The sequence below is a fragment of the Typopeltis vanoorti genome, chromosome 17 (assembly GCF_054136105.1).
Source record: "Typopeltis vanoorti isolate ZY-2024b chromosome 17, IOZ_Tvanoo_1.0, whole genome shotgun sequence".
Classification (NCBI taxonomy): Eukaryota; Metazoa; Arthropoda; class Arachnida; order Uropygi; family Thelyphonidae; genus Typopeltis; species Typopeltis vanoorti.
Window position 1 is genome coordinate 84,474,312 of NC_143565.1, and position 11,655 is coordinate 84,485,966.

General features: G+C 35.6%; 1 protein-coding gene across 2 annotated transcripts in view; it reads right to left on the reverse strand.

Moving 5' to 3' along the window:
• The window catches only part of Brf (Brf RNA polymerase III subunit), a 375,147-nt gene that overhangs the window by 193,426 nt on the left and 170,066 nt on the right, over positions 1–11,655 (reverse strand). The gene's annotated exons all lie outside the window — the stretch shown is intronic.

Genomic DNA, 11,655 nt, shown 5'->3' on the forward strand with positions numbered 1-11,655 from the left:
TGGAAAATCCTCATGTTTTCCATAAAATGTCCTTGCATTCTCTGAAAATCAGAGTGTGCTGTGCAGTATCATGGTGTTGCATTATTGGATCTATTTTCTTTGAGATAACACTGAACAGTGCACTGTACCAAGACATCATCACTCAGTTTATGGCCTCCTTGAGATTGAAGAACGTGACTACTGTTTGTAGCAGGATGGTGCCACTTGCCATGCATTGTTTCGTTTGATGTATGGCAAGTGATCAGATTTTGATAGTTTTTGGTGACAGACTGATTTATAAAGGCCTTTAGCTCCCCAAGGTCACCAGATTGGTGACCTAAGATGTATTTCTTCTGGTGGGGATTACCTGAAAAGGTAAGGCATATAAAAATAATCCTGACACAATTGATGAGCTAAAGAGATGAACATCACTGAAGTAATCAGAGCAGCAAATAATTCCATGCTTTAAAGAGATGCCCCCAATTTGGTAAAAACACCTGTGCTCAAGAATGAGATAGCCATTTTGAACATTTGCTTTGGTAATGTTATTTATTTCTGCATTTGTAAAGATACGGTTATAAGCTTTGTTTGTAGCAATTTAGTTCTATAAAGTTTGTCCTTAATATTGAAAAATTCAAGTTTATTTTATGATGTGCAAAGCTTTTGGATCACCCTGTAGAAAACCTTTAGTAACTTAAGTTTTTATCAAGTTCTCTTTTTCATCTGCCAGTTAAACTTTGCAATCTACACTCCTTCAATCTATTCTCATAGGGAAGGACATTATACAGATCACCAACTTGGTCACTTGCCTCTGGAATCTCTTCACCACAAGAAACCTCACATTGATCACATTTCTGCACATTAGTCAAGATGCAGCTGCATTATAACCATATAAAGAGGGATAATAATTTCCCTACTCTATGTGTCAATGTGTTCTTCAACATCTAATGCTTTGTGCTATTTTGCCAACATTTGCAATATGTCCACTGAACTTCAACTCTCTGACCACCATTACCTACAAATTCCTAGTCTCACCAATCAGTATGTAATCTTTTCAGTCCAAATAGCATAACCTTACACTTTGCCACATTAACAACCATTATCTTTCACACTGCAATTTATTTAAATCATCCTGCAGGATGTCTCTACATCACCTTTATGAACTATTGCCCTCCCCAACTATTGCACTTCGCCTGTTACCCTCAAATGCCCTAAATTCCACTCTACTATATATCACTTTTTGGTGTTTGCCTGTCAACCCCCCCCCCCAATTCATTGCCACCAGCTTCATATTCATCCTCCATCTTATTCTTCATCTTCATTCATGAGGAAAGAATTCATATTCATTCTCATTTGTTTCAACTTCTGTTAGTTTACTATGTAGTATTTTGTCAAATACCGTTGCAAAATCCAGCAGTATCATGGTGTAACCTTTTTTTCCTTTATCGGATTCAGCTGTCATCACTATTATAAAATATGAGTAAATTACTATGACAGGACCTACCTTTTACAAAGTGATGCTACCCACGATAAAGTCTTTTTATTCTCTTATAGGGGTGTATTCCTAGCTCACTTCCATGTGGTGCACCCTGAGTAATGCTAAATGAGCTAGAGCGACTACTGGCAGCCAGACCTATCTTATCGATCTTCTGGCTATAGACACATGAAATTACAAGCTATGCAATCACCAAATGGTCCTTTTGAAAACTAGGTGCTAATTTCTGAATTTGCCAACTCAACATTGAAGGAATCAGCTTTGCGAAAAGTCAATATCTTTCAAAAATCCTTCTAGAAAATGATATAGACATAGCTGTCATGCAAGAGATGCACACATTGAATGAACAATAATTGAAATCTAGAGGAAAAATTGTAGGGTATGATATACTAGGAACTACACATCACCAAGCTCATGACTGTGCAACTTACGTATGCAATAATATAGAGAATGCCCACTTAATATCAGCAAATATTAATCAGAATATACACACTATCATAGCCAAAATTGAAGATCTCACAGTGATTAACATCTATAAGCCTCCTCTGGTAGAATGGCCACATGAAGTAATTCCCATATTTCCACATCCTACTATTTACATAGGAGATTTTAACAGCCATCAACACCATGTGAAATTACAATAATAATGATGAAAATGGTGAAGCATTAACAAAGGCTGAGCAAAACAATCTTAGCTTAATATTTGATGCAAAGGACAAAGGAACCTTTAAGGCTGCAGCATGGAAGAGGGAATACAACCTCTGCTTTGTTACCCAAAATTTGCAAAATCAACCGATAAACACAACAAGACAAGTCCTTGAAGATTTTCCACACAGCCAACATCGCCCAGTATTGGAAGTAGGAATACAAATACCAATAATACGGTCTATTCCACGACCAAGATGGAATTTTAGAAAAGTGAACTGGCAGGATTTTTCATAAGAACTGGATAAAATAGTAAGATGGATACCTCCTGTGAGTGAAAACTACAACAGATTTATTGGACAAGTCATATCAACAGCGAAGAAGTATATTCCAAGGGTTTCCGAAAGGAATACATACCTGGCTGGAATAAAGACTGCGAAGAGCTATACCAAGTCTACTTAGAATCTGGTGACTGTGGCAACATAACTGATGAATTACTCCAGAAGCTTGATAATGAGCGCAGAGAAAAATGGATAAAAACTATAGAGGACTTAGACTTTAAAAAATCAAGTAGAAAAGCATGGAGCCTATTAAAGAAGTAAGTTAGGTGGAAGTAACCCAATCACTTGTAAAGATCCTTTGGTGACTCCAAATAAAATTGCCTGTCGAATAACCTCACTGTCAAAAACTTACGACAAAGTGCAGATGGCAGTTCCCAATTTTCAAGAGAATTTACCACAGATGAAATAACTGAGGCCTTGAAGGAGGTGAAAGCTGGCAAAACACCAGGCTTTGATGGTGTTCACCCTGAATTCTTGGTAAACTGTGGAAAAATACTCGTCAATGGCTATCAAGATTCTGTTCTCACATTTTAAGGACTGGAAACCTTCCAACACCTTTAAGAGAACCAAAATAATAGCCATATTAAAACCCAACAAACCTCAAAATCAAGTAGAGAGCTATCGCCCAATTGCACTTCTCAGTTGTTGTTATAAGCTCCTCTAGAGACTCCTCCTTAACAGAATTGGGCCAAAAATATCTAAAGATCCCTGTTAAGCAAGCAGGCTTTAGGACTCAACGTAGTTGTATGGACCAAGTTTAAGCCTTACTACCCATATCGAAACAGGCTTCCAGAGATGTTTGAAAACCTCTGTTGTGTTTGTTGACCTTACTGCTGCATATGACACGGTATAGAAAGAGGGGATGCTATACAAGCTGATACAAATCATACCATTACCAATCCATCATAAGACTTATTGGTAACATGCTTTCTGACAGGTTCTTCCATGTGGTACTGGGAAACAAAATGAGCAAACTGAGAAAGCTGAACAATGGGCTCCCACCGACAACTAGGTCAAAAAAATTTGCTTATGCTGATGACATAGCCATTGCCATCCAACACAAGAGCATTGAAGTAACAGAAAATATTCTCACAAACGACCTTAGAACCACTGGGGAATACTTTCATAAATGGAGACTAACACCAAACCTCAATAAGACAAAGTTAGTTCTTTTCACCTAAACACCAAATTGGCAAATAGGAAACTTCAGGTCAGCTTTAACAACATAATGCTGCAGCACCAAGATTTCTCTAAATCTCTGGGTGTTACCCTGGACAGAACACTATCTTTCAAAAGACATCTGGAGAATCTCTCTTTAAAGATCAGAACCCATAATAACATCATACAAAAACTGTGTGGTTCTACATGGGGTTCTTCTGCTATTACACTGCGATACTCCACGTTGGCCTTAGTCTACTCTGCGGCAGAATATTGTTCACCAGTATGGCTAAACAGTCCTCATATCAAGAAAATAGACACATAAATAAATGCAGCGATGAGGACAATAACAGGTTGTGTCAAATCCCCCCCCCCCTCTACTGGCTTCCAACTTTGAGCAATATTGCACCACTGAACTTACACAGACAAAATGCTCTAGTAAAAGAATACAAAAAAATAAACAGCAATCCCCTGTTGCCGATATATGAAGACCTACCATATATAAACATGAATCGTCTTAAATCCCGACGGTCTCCACTAATACTGGCTGAAGAACTAGTTAATAGCAATTTCAATGTTAATTCAAAATGGCTAGAAACTTGGAAAGAAAAATTGCCACCAGACTTAAACAAGTATATCCTTCCCAACCAAAATCCAAAAGGGATTGAGCTTCCACATCACCTATGGAAAAGCCTAAATAGGATACGCACAGGACATGGTATCTGTGCAGACAGCTTATACGAGTGAGGAAGATCACCTACACCCCAATGTGACTGTGGGGCCGTAAATCAAACCATCCGGCACATTGTGGAGAACTGCAGCATAAGAGTGCCTTTATTGAGGCAGATCCTTCAGCTCTTGATTGGTTATCTGAACTAGACTTAAATTTTAGACTTTTTTTTACCTGATATTTGTATATGTGCATTACTTGTTTCATTTTTATTGTCTGCACAAATATGTATTTATATATTCTGATGTCATGTGTCTTTATTATGCCATCTGTGCAGACAGCTTATACGAGCAAGGAAGATCACCTACACCCCAATGTGACTGTGGGGCCGTAAATCAAACCATCCGGCACATTGTGGAGAACTGCAGCATAAGAGTGACTTTATTGAGGCAGATCCTTCAGCCCTTGATTGGTTATCTGAACTAGACTTAAATTTTAGACTTTTTTTTTTACCTGATATTTGTATATGTGCATTACTTGTTTCATTTTTATTGTCTGCACAAATATGTATTTATATATTCTGATGTCATGTGTCTTTATTATGCCATCTGTGCAGACAGCTTATACGAGCAAGGAAGATCACCTACACCCCAATGTGACTGTGGGGCCGTAAATCAAACCATCCGGCACATTGTGGAGAACTGCAGCATAAGAGTGACTTTATTGAGGCAGATCCTTCAGCCCTTGATTGGTTATCTGAACTAGACTTAAATTTTAGACTTTTTTTTTTACCTGATATTTGTATATGTGCATTACTTGTTTCATTTTTATTGTCTGCACAAATATGTATTTATATATTCTGATGTCATGTGTCTTTATTATGCCATATGCTAAATAAATAAATATGCTCTTATATAGCCATTCCTGAATTCTACCTCAAATCAACTTTTCCAATACTGTGACTACCACTCCTGAGATACTAAGTGGTGTGTAATTTGCTACTTCTATCTTGGAGCTTCCTTTATGTAACGAAATTATGTTGCCATCTTTCTACTCCCTCAGCTGCGATTCAAATAACTTGGTCAGAGGCAGTGGTGTACTCAGGATTTAACCTTGGGGGGGGAGTTGAGTAGACGATTTGCGAATACACACTACGCATCGCATACGACCTATGACTGAGCATCTGCAGTGATCGCTAATTCATAAGTAGCATAGAAATAGAAGACACGACACAACATAAATAAAAAAAAAGAATTTTAATTAGGAAAAGATTTTTGGAAAATTTTCTAGTGTTTTTTCCTTTTCTTTGGGGGGGTGCCCCCCCCCCCCCTCTGGGTCTGCCACTGGTCAGAGGCACTGCCAGTTCTCATAACTCACAGGCTGACATATCATCCAATCTCACTACTATATTCACACCGATATTTTTCAATATGTTAAGCACCTGTAGTTCATCTACCTCAGTTCATATATTGACAACTGAAATATTACCACTTGGATGATACATTTGCAAAGTGATCGCTTAGTAACTCGATTATATCTTCTACTTCTGTCACTTTTCTATCATGATTAAAGTTATCCTTCCATAATCATTCTTCCTCTTACTTGCTACATAGCAAAAGAACTCATTAGATTATAGTGACCAGATTATCCAAGGACCAATGTTGGACACGTTCCACTGGTTGCATAACTTTTGTTTCCTGCTTTGCCTTCCCTCCAGGCGTATATTCTAAAATTGCTGTATTTCTTCTTATCCCAACAGAAACATAATCATACCTTTTCAATAAAATATTCTGCTTTTATTTTTATTTTTGTTATTATTACTAATTAATAATATTGTTACTGCTAAACTATCAAGAAATTTTTATTTAAATTCTCAATAATGGATGCAAAAGTAAATATCCCAAAAAAATTATTTATTTTATTTATACAATGAATAGATATTTATTAAAAGCAACTTTTATTTAAATTCTTAATAATATATGCAAAAGTAAATATCACACAAAACTTATTTATCATATACAATGAATATCTATTAAAACTCTCCAAATAAATAATTTAAACATATTTTTCGGAAGAATGAATTATTTTCAATAATTCATCATCCTCTGATATTTCACTCATAAAATCTTCACAGGAATCAACCATATATTTCACAATAAGAATGGTCTTTATTGTCTCAAGTTTTAATTGTGTTTTCTCTGCAGTCCATAATTTTTCACAAATGAAAATACTCTATCTGTAACAGCATTTGTCCCAGGTAAGCAAAGGGCAAATTCCACTGTTTTTATTATATTACCATAAGGCACTTTTGGTAATATAATAAAATTTGTTTCTCAAAAAAATCAAATATCTCAACCCATCTATCTCCTGTAGGAGTTTTTTTCTCCTTCCATTCTTTAATTTTTGTATCAATTATATACTTCTTTAAACAAGAAACCTCACCAAAATAGTTATTTTCATATAATCCATGATTTTTTCCAAAATTAGAATCTATATACTCCAACGATGCCTCAAAATCATGTCATGATATCCTACTTTTAAGGTTCACCCATTTAAATGTTTTAATTTCCAGGAACTGAGATGACCACATGTCCAAATATTCAAAACAGTTACGGTAAAATGTTTTAATACGAGAAATAACAAATTTTTTTTATGCTTCCCTCATTTTCTAAAATTCTTAAATCTCTTCTTATGCCAATAGGAACATAGTTTGATTCGAGACTTTCTCTGTATTTTGCTTTTAGCATATCAAGTTCCTCTGAGACTTCCATTATTGTACAATCATTTTCTTCAATGTTTCTGACTAATTGCCTCAAATACTTATGCCTGACTATGAAGAAATGTTAACCACTACTGAGAGGTATTATCATTGAAAAAGAGTTCAATTATTCTTGGACACTTATCAAAGGATAAGAAATATGACTTCAGTGGACTATATAATTTCAGAATCCTCTCAATCACAGGCATTAAAGCTAGCCATCTAGTTTTACTGTAGCCTAGAATTTTGTGATATTCAACTTCCGCTTCGTCACAGAGTTCTTTCAAAGATTCTACTCTGACAGTGTAAATGTAAATATGGCTATAAATTTTTGTTACAATAGACTCTATGTCTAGTGGTAAAAGACCAGCAGCAGTTTGAATGGCATTTGTGAACTATATGAACTGCACAACCTACTCCAATAATATTTTGTTCTAAACTTCTGTTCAGTATAGTGAAGACATTGTTAATACTCTTTCTAGCTTAGTCTAACAGATAAGCTTAGGTGTTGATGGTTATTCATGACTTATTTTTCACGGTATTAACACCACCACAAACACTTTTATCAACAAAGATGTTTTATTAACGCTTATATTTCGCTGATTTTCAACTCAGCATCATCAGAGCACAACACACTTGTAAATGCGACAGTGAGTGAGTGAAACAATATAATTGCAAAAGACAAAAGATCTAAAGTCCTATTTTTTTGGTGCCCTCTAACGGGGAAAAAAAAAAAAAAAAAAAAAACAGCAGTTATCCAGGAGTTTTTCTTAGGATAACCGTCTCCCAAATTTTTGGCAAATTAATGCAACCATATTTGTTAAGGTTGGGAGAATTCTTCAAAGCCATTGCTGACTCAAAAAATAATCTTTCAGATCTATAACGACTCCTAAATAGCACATTCGTCGTTTTTCTCCATCTAATCCTGTGTGAAAGAGTATCCAAAGCACGGTCTGCCAGTCCCGACTTGCCATAGTAATAGTAGCGAATGTATCTTTCATGTTCTTCCAGGCGGATGTTCACTGATCTTCCTGTTTGCCCATAATAGGCCAAGTCACAGTCACACGGAACTTCATACACTCCTGGGTGTGCTAAAAGGTGAAGTTTATCCTTAGGCGAGCGGATCAGAGTTGCCAGCTTGACATGAGGTTTGAAAGTGGTGCGAAGGCCATGTTTCAACAATACTTTGGCTATCTTTTCCGATGTACCTCTGATATAGGGAATAGAAATGGTCATGTTGTATTCTTGTGTATTAGGGGAGGGCAGAGTAATGGGCCTATGTAGTATTTTATCTATTTTGTAGGGATTGTAGCCGTTGGCTAAGAACGTATGGCGCAGGTATTGGAGTTCAGTGGTCAGAGCTGTATCGTTAGAACAAATGGCTCTGGCTCTGTGTTTAAGTGTTTTTAAAATGCCGTACTGTTGGACTGGATGATCATGTGATTGTTTATGTAGGTATCTTCCTGTGTGTGTAGGCTTTCTGTAAATAGAAAAAGATAGTGATCCATCTGAAAGGCAGGTGACTAATGTGTCAAGAAATGGTAAACAGTTATTTGATTATTTTTCTAGTGTGAAGTGAATTTTGGGGTGTTGGCTGTTTAGGTAGGTGACAAAGCGTTAATAAAACATCTTTGTTGATAAAAGTGTTTGTAGTGTTGTTAATACCATGAAAAATAAGTCATGAATGAACACCAAAATTAGTATTTGCATTATCAGCACAATATGCAACAACTTTCTTAGATAAATTGTTTTTTTCAAGAACAGTTAAGATAGAATTGCTAATAAGCTCTGCAGTTTCCCCAGGTAGGGACACAAAATCAATAATCTTATTCTTCACACCACTTTTTGAATCAAAATAATGAATGATAGTAGGAAAAAGTTTCACATCTTTATGGTTTGATGCATCAGAAAACACAGATATAAAGTTTATATTTTGTAATTCCTTATCAAGCTCTTTCCATGAATGTGGTGCTAATACATTGAATTTTTCACTTGGTTAGACTATAATAAATTTAGTTTAATCCTTTATCCAAGTGTGAGCAAACAAAGTTTGCACCCGAAAGTATCTTCAGGACAGGGGTAAGGCGGTACAACACCGGGCAACTCATTGCAAAGGTGGAGCAAGCTAACATCACTCCTATCTCAGTACCTCCCATAATGCATAATGCAAAACACATCTCCTTGTGGATATGTATAATGTTATGCATTAAGGGAAGGGCCACTACCCAGACTAGTTTCGACCTTTATTGAGGTCTCTTCAGTGGGAGCCAGGCCAAGACGTGGCGATACCAGGCAGAAGCAATAGCAAGGTCATCTCTACCTATAAGAGTTGCCAAAAGGTGTGCAACCTTTTTATTAAATTACTCTGGATTTAGAGAAAGATGTTGAAAGTTTGTTTTTCACTTGGTTAAAAAGGTGGCACACCTTTTAGTAACTCCTATAGGTAGGGATAGCCTTGCTAATGCTTCTGTCTGGTATCTCCACTTGGGCCTGGCTCCCACTGAAGAGACCTCAATAAAGGTCGAAACTAGTCTGGGTAGGGCCCTTCCCTTAATGCATAACATTATACATATCCACAAGGAGATGTGTTTTGCATTATGGGAGATACTGAGATAGGAGTGATGTTAGCTTGCTCCACCTTTGCAACGAGTTGCCCAGTGTTGTACCACCTTACCCCAGTCCTGAAGATACTTTCAGGTGCAAACTTTGTTTGCTCACACTTGGATAAAGGATTAAACTAAATTTGTGCTAATACATTCTTGATGATAGCTTCTGCTTTTGTCCTTGCACATGTGAATTTGCTGTCAAATAATTTGAGGATCAGTTTGGATGTACTGTCCATGGATCTAAAATTTTGATTGTGATATATGGTATGGAAAGAAAACACAGCCTCTGCAATCACTAATTCTCTTTCTTTCATCCCATATTCAGTTATATGGAGAAAATTGGTCATCTTTACAGATGAAGAAGCTTTATTAGAGTTTCTTATGCTTATTATTATTATTATTATTCCTGATACCTCCAAGGAGTCCAAAGACTCATCGCAGGAGGACATCTTCAACTGTCTCTACACCTTACCTCTACTACGAATCAACACCATCTACCGCCCACCTCCAACACCACCACAACTAGTAATTTTTGTCTGTAAATTGCATGTGTTCTGAAGGGCTGATTTGTATGTATGCGGGATGAAAAACCCGAGTTTCCGGGAGAAAAAACCCTGCTACCTCCGTATGAGATCGGCTAACTCACCATCGATTGAAATCGACCAGATAAAGATTATCAGAAGCTAAATGCCTCGTGATATCGTGCTTTCTTCCAGAGGTCACAGAAAAATTTCCCAAACAGATGTACATGAAACATATCCCTCCTGTTCATATTCCTTAATAAATGGATACTATTTTTTCAAATTATATGTCAGTTTGCAATCCCTTCGTTTTCTTTTTACTGACATGGTTTAAACTTGATTATTAAAAAATAATTAAATATTTTAAAATAATTATAAACTTTTCAGTTTTTAAACATATAAAAAAAGATATTACATAGTATTACAATTGTAATACTATGTCTACAGGTAACACTTTGATTTTGAAACATACAACAAAATATCATTCTTTAAATTATATAACCATGGTCAATATATCGTTTCGTGGTTTCTTTTGCTCCACAATCGATTTTGTATCGACATGAGTGAAGTACTGAAAGACTTCAAACTAACAATAACTTAAATTACCTTTATTATTAAAAAAAGGGAAAATACAGCTTTTGCTGTCACTCATAATTGTTTATTTTATGAATGAAATTTAAAAGCAACAGATATCATATCTAAACTTTGTTTTATGATAATAATAATGATGTTTATTATGGGCATTATCCCGATTACAATTTGTTACAGATGGTTGTGAATTGCACAGTAAAAATAGGCAATATTTTTACAAAACAGAATACAAATTACATGCATTAAACATACACTATGTAAATTATAGTAGTAAAAACAAAACATAAAATGTTGGTATTACATAAATTTAGATTAAATTGATTGACGATGATAATTTTGTTGAACTTTAAAAGTGTGGCATATAATCAAAAAATATTTTTACATGAAAAAGTTCCTCAGAATAAACAACTAATGTATGTTCATAGTTTACTCTTTCTGTTAAGGTGAATAAAATATTTCAAATGCTGTACGTTTTGCTGTACACATACTAATGCTGTACATCTGGTCACATAACATTAGATTTTCTTTCACCTGCTTAGTTAATTTTATCTCATCATAATCTGATTTAGCCCTTCTTACCATAGTGGTCATCCTTCTTGCTTGTGCTTTGTATTGTTCATGAGCATGCTGATCACCTTTCCTTTCTTTTTTTTTGTCACAGCTTCTATACTGTTTTCCATTTAATGCCTACTTGGTTTATCTTCCTGACCCTGGGTATACAGTCTGATACTGCTTTGCTCAAACAATCTCTGATCATTTTCCACATTTCTCTTGCACTAATGAAATACACTTTTTTTATTATTTTTATAAAATAAGTAAAATCTTAGTCTTGAGCATTTCTGCTTAGTGGCTTTAATCTTCTCTAGCTTTTGAAAACTGGCCTACTGACTT